The sequence below is a fragment of the Pseudophryne corroboree genome, chromosome 2 (assembly GCF_028390025.1).
Source record: "Pseudophryne corroboree isolate aPseCor3 chromosome 2, aPseCor3.hap2, whole genome shotgun sequence".
In the NCBI taxonomy this organism is placed as follows: domain Eukaryota; kingdom Metazoa; phylum Chordata; class Amphibia; order Anura; family Myobatrachidae; genus Pseudophryne; species Pseudophryne corroboree.
The window spans coordinates 275,426,392-275,441,110 of record NC_086445.1 but is presented as its reverse complement, the minus strand read 5'-3'; the positions used below and the strand labels follow the sequence as shown (position 1 = coordinate 275,441,110).

Sequence of the window (14,719 nt, the reverse complement as noted above, 5' to 3'; positions counted from 1 at the left end):
AGCATTTTTGTTAGGTTTTTTATTTTCTGGGAGCCTGCTCGCAACAGACTCCCTGCATCGAGGGACTGAGGAGAGAGAAACAGACCCACTTCTCTGAGTTCAGGGCTCTGTTTCTTAGGCTACTGGACACCATTAGCTCCAGAGGGATCGGTACGCAGGTCTCGCCATCGCCGTCCGACCCAGAGCCGCGCTGCCGTCCTCCTCGCAGAGCCGGAAGAAAGAAGCCGGGTGAGTATGTGAGGAAAAGATCATCACAGGCGGCAGAAGACTTCAGATTCTTCACGGAGGTAATGCACAGCACTGCAGCTGTGCGCCATTGCTCCCATTCACCTCACACACTCCGGTCACTGTAAGGGTGCAGGGCGTGGGGGGGGGGGGGGCGCGCCCTGGGCAGCAATTTAAACCTCCTATATGGCATATAAGTGTATATACATGTACAGCTGGGCACTGTACATGTATATAGAGAGCCCCCGCCATAATTTGAAATATTTTGAGCGGGACAGAAGCCCGCCGCCGAGGGGGCGGGGCTTCTCCCTCAGCACTCACCAGCGCCCTCTTTTCTCCACAGCACCGCTGAGAGGAAGCTCCCCGGACTCTCCACTGCTTGACACACGGTGAAAGAGGGTTTTTTAAGTAGAGGGGGGGCACATATTTGGCGCAATACAGATTACAAAGCGCTACTAGGTAAACACACTGTGTTTTTCCTGGGTCATATAGCGCTGGGGTGTGTGCTGGCATACTCTCTCTCTGTCTCTCCAAAGGGCCTGGTGGGGAACCTGTCTTCAGAAAAAGGGCTTCCCTGTGTGCGGTGTGTCGGTACGCGTGTGTCGACATATCTGAGATTGAAGGCTCATCTAAGGAGGAGGGGGGAGTGTATGAATGCTAGGTGCGTCAGCAGTGCCGACACCTGTCTGGATGGATATGTGGAATGTTTTGAGTGAAAATGTTAATTTACTGCACAAAAGATTAGACAAAGCTGAAGCTGGGTTACAGTCAGGGAGTCAACCCATGCCTGTCCCAATGTCGCCTAGGCCTTCGGGGTCTCAGAAGCGCCCACTATCCCAAATAGCTGACACAGATACCGACACGGACTCAGACTCCAGTGTCGACTACGAAGATGCAAAATTGCAGCCAAGGGTGGCAAAATGTATTCGATATATTATCGATTTAAAACATGTTTTGCATATCACTGAGGAACCCCCTGTCTCTGACACGAGGGTGCACATGTTTAAGGGAAAGAAACCAGAGGTCACCTTTCCTTCCTCACATGAGCTGAACGATTTATGCGGAAAAGCGTGGGAAACTCCAGACAATAAACTGCAGATTCCCAAAAGGATTCTTATAGCGTATCCTTTCCCGTCACAGGACAGAATACGGTGGGAATCCTCCCCTAGGGTGGACAAAGCTTTAACACGCTTATCAAAAAAGATAGCGCTTCCATCCAAAGATACAGCTACCCTCCAAGATCCTGCTGACCGCAAGCAGGAGGTTACCTTGAAGTCCATTTACGCACATTCTGGTACGTTACTCAGACCGGCTATTGCGTCGGCCTGGGTTTGTAGTGCTGTAGCAGCATGGACAGATTCCTTATCTGCAGATATTGAGACTCTTGATAAGGATACCATTTTAATGACTCTAGGGCAGGGCTGGCCAAACCGGTCCTCGAGATCTACCAACAGTTCATGTTTTCCAGGCCTCCCGGAGATCTGTAGAATTGTCAGTTAGGAATGAATGCAGCACATCTTAATTAGTAATGACTACACCTGTGCAGCAGCTAGGTGGACTGGAAAATGTGAACTGTTGGTAGATCTCGAGGACCGGTTTGGCCAGCTCTGCTCTAGGGCATAAAAAAGATGCTGTCTTATATATGAGAGATGCTCAAAGAGACATTTGTTTACTGGGTTCCAGAATAAACGCTATGTCTATTTCTGCTAGGCGTGGCTTATGGACCCGGCAGTGGACAGGTGATGCCAACTCCAAGAGGCATATGGAGTTGTTGCCTTACAAGGGTGAGGAATTGTTCGGAGAGGGCCTCTCAGATCTCGTCTCCACGGCTACTGCAGGTAAATCAAATTTTTTGCCATATATTCCCTCACAATCTAAGAAAGCGCCTCATTATCAAATGCAGTCCTTTCGTTCCAATAAAAGCAAGAGAGCACGTGGATCGTCCTTTCTTGCCAGAGGTTAGGGCAGAGGGAAAAAGCTGCACACCACAGCTAGTTCCCAGGAACAGAAGTCCTCACCGGCCTCTGCTAAATCCACCGCATGACGCTGGTGCTCCCCTGAGAGAGTCAGCTCCTGTGGGGGCACGTCTTCGACTGTTCAGCCACGTCTGGGTCCACTCACAGGTGGATCCATGGGCAATAGAAATTGTTTCCCAGGGTTACAAACTAGAATTCGAAGAAGTGCCTCCTCGCCGGTTTTTCAAATCGGCCCTACCGAAACAACCCCTGGAAAGGGAGATAGTTTTACAGGCAATTCACAAATTGTGTCTGCAACAAGTGGTGGTAGAGGTTCCCCTGCTTCAAAGAGGGCAAGGGTACTACTCAACTCTGTTTGTGGTTCCAAAACCGGACGGTTCGGTCAGACCCATTTTGAATTTAAAATCCCTGAACCTTTACTTAAAACGGTTCAAGTTCAAGATGGAATCGCTCAGGGCGGTCATCGCCAGCCTAGAAGGGGGAGATTTTTTGGTATCTCTGGACATAAAGGATGCATACCTACATGTCCCCATATATCCTCCTCATCAGGCGTACCTGAGATTTGCGGTACAGGATTGTCATTACCAATTTCAGACGTTGCCGTTTGGGTTTTCCACGACCCCGAGAATTTTCACCAAGGTAATGGCGGAAATGATGGTGCTCCTGCGCAAGCAGGGTGTCACGATTATCCCGTACTTGGACGATCTCATAAAAGCGAGATCACTGGAGAAGTAGCTGAACAGCGTTTCACTTTCACTGAATGTGTTACAGCGACACGGCTGGATTCTCAATATTCCAAAGTCGCAGCTGAATCCTACAACTCGTCTGCCCTACTTGGGCATGATTCTGGACACAGACCAGAAAAGGGTTTTTCTTCCGACGGAAAAAGCGCAGGAACTCATGACTCTAGTCATGAACCTGTTGAAACCAAATCAAGTGTCAGTACATCATTGCACTCAAGTTCTGGGAAAGATGGTGGCAACATACGAAGCCATTCCATACGGCAGATTCCATGCAAGGACCTTCCAATGTGACCTATTGGACAAATGGTCCGGGTCGCATCTGCAATTGCATCAGCGGATCACCCTGTCCCCCAGGGCCAGAGTATCTCTCCTGTGGTGGCTAAACAGTGCTCACCTTCTAGAGGGCCGCAGGTTCGGCATTCAGGATCGGGTCCTGGTGACCACGGACGCGAGCCTCCGAGGTTGGGGAGCAGTCACATAGGGAAGAAATTTCCAAGGCCTTTGGGCAAGCCAAGAGACTTGTCTTCACATCAACATCCTGGAACTAAGGGCCATATACAACGCCCTACGTCAAACGGAGACCTTACTTTGCGACCGACCAGTACTGATCCAGTCAGACAACGTCACCGCAGTAGCTCATGTAAACCGCCAGGGCGGCACAAGGAGCTTAGTGGCAATGGCGGAAGCCACCAGAATTCTTCGCTGGGCGGAGAATCATGTAAGCGCACTGTCAGCAGTGTACATTACGGGAGTGGACAACTGGGAAGAAGACTTCCTCAGCAGACACGACTTGCATCCGGGAGAGTGGGGACTTCATCAGGAAGTCTTCGCACAGATTGCAAGTCGGTGGGGACTGCCCCAAATAAACATGATGGCGTCCCGTCTCAACAAAAAGCTACAAAGGTATTGCGCCAGGTCAAGAGATCCTCAGGCAGTAGCTGTGGACGCCCTAGTGACACCATGGGTGTTCCAGTCGGTCTATGTATTCCCTCCTCTTCCTCTCATACCCAAGGTGTTGAGAATAATAAGAAAAAGAGGAGTGAGAACAATAATCATTGTCCCGGATTGGCCACGAAGGGCCTGGTATCCGGATCTGCAGGAAATGCTCACAGAAGATCCGTGGCCTCTTCCTCTAAGACAGGACCTGTTGCAACAGGGTCCCTGTCTGTTCCAAGACTTACCACGGCTGCGTTTGACGGCATGGTGGTTTAACGCCGGATCCTAGCGGAAAAAGGTATTCCGGATGAGGTCATTCCTACGCTAATAATGGCTAGGAAGGACGTGACATCTAAACATTATCACCGAATATGGCGAAAATATGTTTCTTGGTGTGAGGCCAGGAATGCTCCTACGGAAGAATTCCATCTAGGCCGTTTTCTTCACTTTCTACAAACTGGAGTGCATTTGGGCCTAAAATTAGGCTCCATCAAAGTTCAGATTTCGGCCTTATCCATTTTCTTTCAAAAGGAATTTGCCTCTCTACCTGAAGTACAGACTTTTGTGAAGGGAGTACTGCATATTCAGCCTCCTTTTGTACCTACGGTGGCGCCTTGGGACCTTAACGTGGTGTTAAGTTTCCTTAAGTCACATTGGTTTGAACCACTTAGAACAGTGGAGTTGAAATATCTCACTTGGAAGGTGGTCATGTTGTTAGCCTTTTCTTCGGCTAGGCGAGTTTCGGAATTAGCGGCTTTATCACATAAAAGCCCCTATCTGGTTTTCCATATGGATAGAGCGGAATTGCGGACCCGTCCTCAATTCCTACCTAAGGTGGTCTCATCCTTTCATATGAACCAACCTATTGTCGTGCCTGTGGCTACACGTGACTTGGAGGATTCCGAGTCCCTTGATGTGGTCAGGGCTTTGAAAATTGACGTGGCCAGAACGGCTAGGATCAGAAAAACAGAAGCACTGTTTGTCCTGTATGCAGCCAACAAGGTCGGCGGCCCTGCTTCAAAGCAGACTATTGCTCGCTGGATCTGTAACACGATTCAGCTGGCGCATTCTACGGCAGGATTGCCGTTACCAAAATCGGTTAAGGCCCATTCGAATAGGAAGGTGGGCTCATCTTGGGCGGCTGCCCGAGGGGTCTCGGCACTACAGCTGTGCCGAGCTGCTACTTGGTCGGGGTCAAACACCTTTGCAAAGTTCTATAAGTTTGATACCCTGGCTGAGGAGGACCTCCTGTTTGCTCAATTCGGTGCTGCAGAGTCATCCGCACTCTTCCGCCCGTTTGGGAGCTTTGGTATAATCCCCATGGTCCTTACGGAGTCCCAGCATCCTCTAGGACGTTAGAGAAAATAAGTTTTTAAACCTACCGGTAAATCTTTTTCTCGTAGTCCGTAGAGGATGCTGGGCGCCCGTCCCAAGTGCGGACTTCTGCAAGACTTGTATATAGTTTTGCTTACATAAGGGTTATGTTATAGTTTTCATCGGTCTTGGACTGATGCTATGTTGTTTTCATACTGTTAACTGGTTAGTATATCACAAGTTATACGGTGTGATTGGTGTGGCTGGTATGAATCTTGCCCTTGGATTAACAAAAATCCTTTCCTCGTAGTGTCCGTCTCCTCTGGGCACAGTTTCTCTAACTGAGGTCTGGAGGAGGGGCATAGAGGGAGGAGCCAGTGCACACCCAGATCCAAAGTCTTTCTTAAAGTGCCCATGTCTCCTGCGGAGCCAGTCTATCCCCATGGTCCTTACGGAGTCCCAGCATCTTCTACGGACTACGAGAAAAAGATTTACCGGAAGGTTTAAAATCATATATATATATATATATATATATATATATATATATATATATATATATAATTGTAACATGACCAGTATAAAACTGGAGGGACCGTGCGCCATTGCAAGGGGCAGGGCTTCCCGGAGCGGGACAAAGAGGCGGGAAGGCACCATTTCCTGCTGCTGCGGATCATCAAGGCTGCATGCACGCTGCTCCACCAGGGACCCACGCTGTTACAGACTCAGTGCTGTTGCCAGGGGGTCATAGCAGGGGGGGGGAGCACACCAGCGGTAGCGCCGCTGCACTTCTATCAGGTTATACACCCATAATTTCACATACTGTACTACTGTGTTTTGTGTGCTGGTTTTCTGTGTCACTCCAGGGGCTCTCTAGGGTCTGTGTGGAGGTGTTTTCAGTGACCTGCGCTGTATTTACAGTTGGGTAAATATGTCTGTGGACATGGTTATGTGTGCTGCTTGTAACTCTACCCCTTCATCAGCGGGGTCCCTCATGTGTGAACAGTACTCCTTATCTCCACAGGGACACAGTTCACAGGCACCTGACAGGCTAGATCATTTTAAAAGCATGATTCAGAATGTAAATTCAGAATTAGCTGCAGCTAAAAAGGAGAGACAGTTGTTGAAACAGTCTATTGATTGTATGGCTAAAGCAGCAGGTACCAGAAAGGCGTCTCAGCCCCTTCTGCTGGTTTCACGTAAACGCTTACTGCCACAGGTGCTCGAGTCTGATTCTGATCAGCCTGATGTGTATGATGATATGGATGAGGACAGCTCTCTGTCCCCTGTGGTGGAGGCCCTCATTTAAGCTGTAAGAGAAGTTCTTCACATGCTGGATCAGGAGACACAACCAGATGAGGAGTTACACTTTTCAATGTTAGACCAAATACCTCATCCACTTTTCCTGTGTCTATATAATTAAACTCCCTGGCCAGGGAGGCATGGTTGAACCCTGATAAGAAATTTAAAATTCCTCATAGGTTTTTAGCTACTTTTCCCCTCCCAGCTGAGGACAGGAAGGTATGGGAAAAAAACCCCGTCAGTCGATCCGTCTGTATCCAGACTGTCTAAGAAATTGGTACTGCCGGTGCCAGCCGGCTGACCGTAAAATTAAGACCACTCTCAAGGCAATCTATACGACAGCAGGCGTAGCACAGTGCCCCACAATTGTTTGTGGGTGGATTTCCAGGTCAGTTGTCAAGTGGTCTGATACTGTTATTGATGGTTTAGACTCTCTGCCCCGGGAGGAGGTCATTACTCTGCTGCAACATATACAGGATGCTGCAAATTTTATGAGCGAGGCTATAAAAGAATCGTGTAAGATAAAAGGCTGCAATACTGCTATGGCTGTTTCGGCACGCAGAGCTCTGTGGTTACATCAATGGTCAGCGGATGCTGATTCCAAAACGGGTGTAGAAATTTTTCCCTTTACAGGTGATGTCTTGTTTGGGGACGCATTAAATAAATGGATCTCCCAGGCGCCGGCGGGTAAGTCTACCTATCTGCCGTCAGCTGTGCGACCTTCAAGACGTTCTTACACAGAACCCTCCATGCAGTCCTTTGTGTGGCAAGGTTCAGAGGAGGGGCCAAGGGGTCTCCACCACTCCCAGAGGATCTCGTGGTAAGTCCCGTAAACCTACAGCCCTGGCTCCCTGGATCAGACCATCGGATCCCCTGCCGCTAAGCCTTCCACATGACGGTTGGCCCAGCAGCAAAGCAACTTTCAGGTGGGTGCTCGCCTTCAACACTTCGCCCACATGTGGGCAAGGTCCTGCCTGGATCCTTGGGTAAGGGACTTCATTTCCCAGGGATGCTGGCTGGAATTTCAAGCACTTTCTCCTCACAGATTTTTCAAATCGGGCTTGCCAGATTTACCTGTAGCAAAAGTTACCTTGTAAGAGGTTTTTCAAAAGCTTTTGTGGACAGGGGTGGTCATTCCAGTACCTCCTCCATTACGCAACAGGTGTTTTTACTCCAATCTTTTTGTCGTTCCAAAACCAGACAGTTCGGTGCGAACCATCTTAAACCTGAAGTCTCTAAACCCTTATCCGTGGGTGTACAAATTCAGGATGGAATCCCTGCGGGCAGTGGTGTCCGTTCTGGAAGAGGGGGAATTTTTGGTATCCCTAGATGTAAAGGATGCTTACCTACACATTCCCATGTGGGCCCCTCATCAGGCTTACCTCAGGTTCGCCATCTTGGATGACCATTTCCAGTTTCAGGCTTTGCCCTTTGGCCTGTCCACAGCTCCAAGTGTCTTCACCAAGGTCATGGCGGAGATGATGCTGCAACTGCGCATGATGGGAGTCAACATAGTCCCCTACTTGGACGATCTCCTGATAAAGGCTATGTCCAGGGAGCGTCTATTGCACAGCATCGATCTGACGACTCGCCTGCTTACGGATCATGGGTGGTTCCTAAATTTCCAGAAATCTCACTTGGAACCGACACAACGTCTTCAGTTTCTGGGACCCTGGATACAGGGTCTCAAAAGGTGTTTCTTCCGATGGACAAGGCCCTGACTATCCAGGCTCTGGTTCGCTCAGTGCTCCGTCCTCGCAAGGTATCCATACATCTTTGCATATGCTTGCAGGGCAGGATGGTTGCTGCTTACGAGGCAATCCAATACAGCAGATTTATTCCCGCCCATTTCAGCTGGATCTGCTGGACAAATGGTCGGGGTCTCACCTTCACATGCATTAGGAAGTGACCTTATCTCCAAAAGTCCAGATTTCTCTGTTATGTTAGCTACAAGTTCCTCACCTGGTAGAAGGCAGGAATTTCAATATCCACTCGTGGATTCTACTGACTGCGGATGCCAGCCTCCGGGGGTTGGGGAGCTGTGACCCAAGGGGCCCAGTTCCAGGGGATATTGACAGTTCTAGAATCTGCTCTGCTGATAATCATCCTGGCAATTTGCAATGCTGTTCTGCATGCTTCCCATCTCCTGAAGGATCAGGCGATCCAGGTTCAATCAGACAACGCCACGGCGGTGGCATACATAAACCGACAAGGGGGAACAAAAAGCATAGCGGCGATGCGAGAAGTGTCAAGAATACTCGTCTGGGCAGACGCCAATGCATGGGCCATATCGACCATATTCATTCCAGGAGTGGAAAACTGGGAAGCGGACTTCCTCAGCAGACACGACCTCCATCCGGGGGAAAGGCGCCTACATCCCCAGGTGTTTCGACAGTTAATTCACCGGTAGGGTCGACTGCAGATAGATCTGATGGCTTCTCGTCTCAACAAAAGGCTATGCTGTTACTGTTCCAGAACGAGGGATCCGCAGGCTGTAGCAGTGGACACGCTGACGACACCATGGACGTACCAGTTTGAACCTGTTCCCTCCTCTGCCGCTAATCCCAAGGGTTCTAAAAAGACTTCTAATTGCCCCGGATTGGCCCCGATGGGCATGGTACCCGGACCTCCTAACCATGGCTCTTGGAGGATCCCTGGCCTCTGCCGCTTCAAAAGGATCTTCTTCAACAAGGTCCGTTCGTCTATCCAGACTACGTTTGATGGCTTGGAAGTTGAGAGGGAGATTCTAGCTAGGAAAGATCTTCCCTCCTGGGTTATTTCCACCATGGTCCAGGCCAGGAAGATGGTTACGTCTAAATGTTATCATCGTGTTTCCTGGTGTGACAGTAGAAAGGTTTCTCCCGTGGAATTTAGAATGGGTCGCTTTCTACTTTTCCTGCAAGCGGGAGTGGATATGGGCCTACGTTTAGGTCCATCAAAGTCCAGATTTCGGCACTCTCTATTTTCTTCCAGAAACAACTTGCCATGTTGCCGGAAGTACAAACTATCCTAAAAGGAGTTCTTCATATGCAACCGCCCATCGTACCTCCCACGGCTCTGTGGGATCTCCAAGTGGTTCTGTCCTTTCTGCAATCGGACTGGTTTGACCCCTTACATAGGGTGGAGTTGAAATTTCTCACCTGGAAGACAGTGATGATGTTAGCATTGGCGTCTGCCAGGCGTGTTTCTGAATTGGGGGCCTTATCCTGTAAGAACCCTTATTTGATTTTTCATGAAGACAGGGCGGAACTCAGGACCCAACCTCAGTTTTTGCCAAAAGTGGTGTCAGCTTTTCATGTGAATCAACCCATTGTGCTTCTGGTATTGTCTGACGCCTCTGTTGGTCCAGAGTCCTTGGATGTGGTGAGGGCTCTGAAGATTTATGTCAAATGGAGTGCTCATCATCGGAAATCTGACTCGCTGTTTGTCCTTTATGATGCCACCAAGATTGGCTGTCCGGCTTCTAAGCAATCAATTGTTCGTTGGCTCAGGTTGATGATTCAACAAGCTTATACTTCGGCGGCTCTGCCTTTACCGATCTATTCAGGCCCACTCAACGAGATCTGTGGACTCTTCCTGGGCGGCTGCCCAGGGTGTCTCGGCCTTACAGTTGTGCCGAGCTGCTACTTGGTCTGGTTCAAACACTTTTTTCTTAAATTCTATCGGTTCGACTCCTTGGCCAAGGATGATCTTCAGTTTAGTCAGGCAGTGTTACAGGGGTCTCAGCACTCTCCCACCCGTTTGGGAGCTTTGGGACTTCCCCATGGTACTAAAGTACAGATCCCCAGTATCCACTGGGACTTAAGAAATAATAGGAATTTAATACCTACCGGTAATTCCTTTTCTCGTAATCTGTTGTGGATACTCAGCGCACGTCTCAGTGCTTCAATTCCTGCTTACCTGAGTAAGTATTTGGTTGGCCCGCCGTTGCGGTCCCATTTTGTTATTGGGATAGCTTTGCTATCCTGGTTAGGTTGGTATTGCTATTCTCTATTTTGGTTAGCGACCTCCTTTCGGTTATGGTTGTGTGTTGGCTTAGTGCTTCACCGCTGTTGTACCTATTTTGTTCTCTCGTGGTATGTCCGTCTCCTCGGGCACAGTTTCCTAGACTGAGTCTGGTAGGAGGGGTATAGAGTGGAGGAGCCAGCACACACATACACACATACACAAACACACACAAACACACACACACACACACACACACTAAAGGTTTTAAAGTGCCAGGCTCCAGTGGACCCAATCTATACCCCATGGTACTAAAGTACAGATCCCCAGTATCCACTACAGACTACGAGAAAAGGAATTACCGGTAGGTATTAAAGTCCTATTTTTTTCAAACACAGGCTGTGACATTACAGTTAGGAGCTGGTTGGTTGATACTTTATTACCGTGCAATTTATCACTCTCCAAGGCTTGATAAATTTTGCTCTGTATCTGTTATAGTGTGTCTAATACAGACCATTAACTCAATATGTGTACAACATTGCAGACCTACAAATAAAAAAATCTATAACTCTGTTTATGAGGGATATCTTTGTTAAAAATATTCTACTTAGTGGGAAATGCTAGTTTAATGTCTGCAGGGCCGATTCTAGACCCTGTGGAGCTCAAAACAAAAGTTTCCTTTGGGAATAGTGCCAATTCACATTGTTTCACAGTAGGGCCGTTATTCACATTACTTCAAACAGTAATACCCCTTATACACATTACAGCACAGTACAGCCAAATACATGTTATGCCATAGTACAGCTGCTTATACATTTGAGAGCACAGCCCCACGTAGACAGGGGGACAGTGAGCAGTGACAATATAATCCCAAGCATCGCACTGATACAGGGCAGAGTGCAATGACAGGACAACAGGGCACACCCACATACCCCTTCCCTTCCATAGGAACCAGCTCTGTAGGTACTTCATCTCCTGAAATGGTTTTAGAAAGTGGTCTCCTATCCCACCCAGCATAGCAGCAGGTGCACAGACCGCACCATAAAGGCAACACCCCAATGACAGGTGCCTGGAGCTGTGGGGGCTCAGCATGCACCACACGGCAAGGACCCATCCCACCTTCAGCCTCCTTCTCCTCACCTGTGAGACACCACCAAGCGTTTATTCCCCTCCCCATGGTAGCTCCATTCATTCTCGACCATCCTCTTCACTTCCATCCCTTGTCCAGGTGCTGGATGCGGCGGTGTTGGTCGATCGTGCTCCGGAGCTCCAGGACGAACAGAAGCAGGAGAGAGTTGGCTGGGTGTCCAGTGCTCACTGCAACCTTGCCAGTGTGTGAGGCAGTGAGTGCACCCTGGCTGGCATTGAGAGAATCAACAGCACTGCAGTTGGGGATGGGAGGCAGGCTGCAGCGTAAGGGTGTATGAAAGTGTTGGCTACTCCACACTCTCCCAAGGTCGCTCCCAGGATGCCATGTGCCACAATTGTGCGGCGAAGTAACACCCACCACCAATATTATGGGACACTGGGGGAGAGAACAGCAGCACAACACTTGAATACAATATTGTGCTGGTGGCAATCAAGAGCGGACTGGGTGACTTTGACTGCACCCTCAGGCTGCAGTGCCCTGGACGGTTACCATGCTTGCCCAACCCTGGAACCACCACTGGATGTCTGCTATAGATTTCTGTGTCATCCTTTTCATTGTATTGATAAGTACAAAAACTACAAGCGGAATGGACGGAAACAGACTGAACTTTACTTCTTGTATACAGCTTCATTCATGGCCCATCCATTTTGATGGGAATTTTTACATGTACTACACACATTTCCCACTTTAAAATGAATGGTCCATAAGAATCAATGGAAAAAAATACAGCATATCTCTTGTTAAAACGTTAACTCCTAGTATGTGCTCCTATATGGTTAAGTTGTACTTTTCAAGAACCTGTGCTATGAATGCTCCAAAATGTAATAAGCAGTGTCAAAATAGACTTTCCTCAAGTACAGACAAGTGGAAGTGGAGACATAAACTAAAGTGTAGTTTATATTTATATTCGTTTTCATTAAAAAAGCAATCGGGTGTAGCTTAAGAACACTGTTAATGGTAACTGACCAAATAGGTGGAAACCAACCAGTCATGAAGTATTAACGCTAAAGTAGTGTGTAAATTCCACATTTGCTTTCAAAAACAAAACATTTGAGAGCAAAAGTTTGTGTAACACAGAGATGGTTTTGCAGATTTTATAATGTAATATTATTTCTATGACTTAATTTATTTACAAGTTTTTTCCTCTGCCAGTAATGATAAAGTAGATTAATCCTATAAAAAGGAAGCTTCTACAAAGTACTCGCTGCATAGAGTGCCGATTGCTTATAAAATTGAGATATTCACATTTTGTGTAAGTCCTTCTTGATCTTTTGAGATGTAATATTTTACCTTTATGAAACTTCTCCCGTGACCATATAAGAGCATTTATTTGCAAGTGTTATTTAGATTTCTCTCAAGGTGCTAAAGTTATTAATTTAATGCCAAAGATGCATCTTAAACATGAGTATATCCAAATAGGATACAGCTGTTTTTAATTTATTATTTTAATGTATTTCTGTTATAGTAACCAATGCTAATCAGATTCAGTCATTTATATATATTTTTTGTATAAATTAAAATTTTAAAATTGGCATATGCGTATGTATTCACCTTCTTTGCTATGAAGTTCTGGTGCAACCAATTACCTTCAGAAGTCACATTATTAGTGAAAGTCCACCTGTGTGCAATCTAAGTGTCACATGATCTGTCAGTATAAACACACCCTTCCTGAAAGTCCCCAAAGGCTGCTACACCACTAAGCAAGAGGCATCACACCATGAAGACCAAGGAGCTCTCCATACAAGTCAGGGACAAAGTTGTTGAGAAGTACAAGTTAGGATTGGGTTATAAAAAAAAATATATATATCCAAATCTTTGATGATCCCCGGAGCACCATCAAATCCATCATCTTCAAATGGAAAGAACATGGTACCACAACAAACCTGCCAAGAGAGGGCCGGCCACCAAAACTCACAGACCAAGCAAGGAGGGCATTAATCAGAGAGGCAGCACAGAGACCAAAGGTAGCTCTGAAGGAGCTGCAGAGTTCCACAGCAGAGACTGGTGTATCTGCACAAGTGACCACAATAAGCCGTACACGCCATAGAGCTGGGCTTTATGGAAGAGTGGCCAGAAAAAAGCCATTACTTAGTGTTAAAAATAAGAAGACACGTTTTGAGTTTGCCAAACGGCATGTGGACAACTCCCCAAATGTATGGAGGAAGGTGCTCTGGTCAGATGAGACTAAAATTGAACTTTTCGGCCACCAAGGAAAATGCTATGTCTGGCGCAAACCCAACACATCCCATCACCCCAAGAACACCATCCCCACAGTGAAACATGGTGGTGGCAGCATCATGCTGTGGGGATGTTTTTCAGCAGCAGGGACTGGCAAACTGTTTCGAGTCGAGGGAAAGATGGATGGTGCTAAATACAGGGATATTCTTGAGCAAAACCTTTTTCAGTCTGCCTGTGATTTGAGACTGGGATGGAGGTTCACCTTCCAGCAGGACAATGACCCGAAGCATACTGCTAAAGCAACACTTGAGTGGTTTAAGGGGAAACATTTAAATGTGTTGGAATGGCCTAGTCAAAGCCCAGATCTCGATCCAATTGAGAATCTGTGGTCAGACTTGAAGATTGCTGTTCACAAGCGGAAACCATCCAACATGAAGGAGCTGGAGCAGTTTTGCCTTGAGGAATGGGCAAAAATCCCAGTGGCAAGATGTGGCAAGCTCATAGAGACTTATCCAAAGTGACTTGCAGCTGTAATTGCCACAAAAGGTGGCTCTACAAAGTACTGACTTTAGGGGGGTGAATAGTTATGCACGCTGAAGTTTTCTGTTATTCTGCCCTATTTGTTGTTTGCTTGACAATAAAAAAAAAATAAGTCTTCAAAGTTCTAGGCATGTTCTGTGAATGAAATGATGCAAACCTTTAAACAATCCCGTTTAATTCCAGGTTGTGATGTAACAAAACATGAAACACATGCAAAGAGGGGTGAATACTTTAGCAAGGCACTGTATCTGTTTAGCAAACCTGGCTTACTCTCCTGGAGTCCTGGTAAATTGTGCAGTACTTGCTGAAAACATGGCTATTTTGAAAAAAGTTAATTGTGCAAGTCTCTTCTTTTCAAAGATAGCATGTGATTAATTAACATCAACAGCGCTTTCTGTTTCAGAATATAAAGT

The 14,719-nt window shown here is 47.3% G+C and overlaps 1 protein-coding gene across 2 annotated transcripts in view; it reads left to right on the top strand.

Annotated features, from left to right (window-relative positions):
• GTF2F2 (general transcription factor IIF subunit 2) overlaps positions 1-14,719 on the top strand; it is a 423,942-nt gene that overhangs the window by 217,602 nt on the left and 191,621 nt on the right. The window lies entirely within an intron of this gene.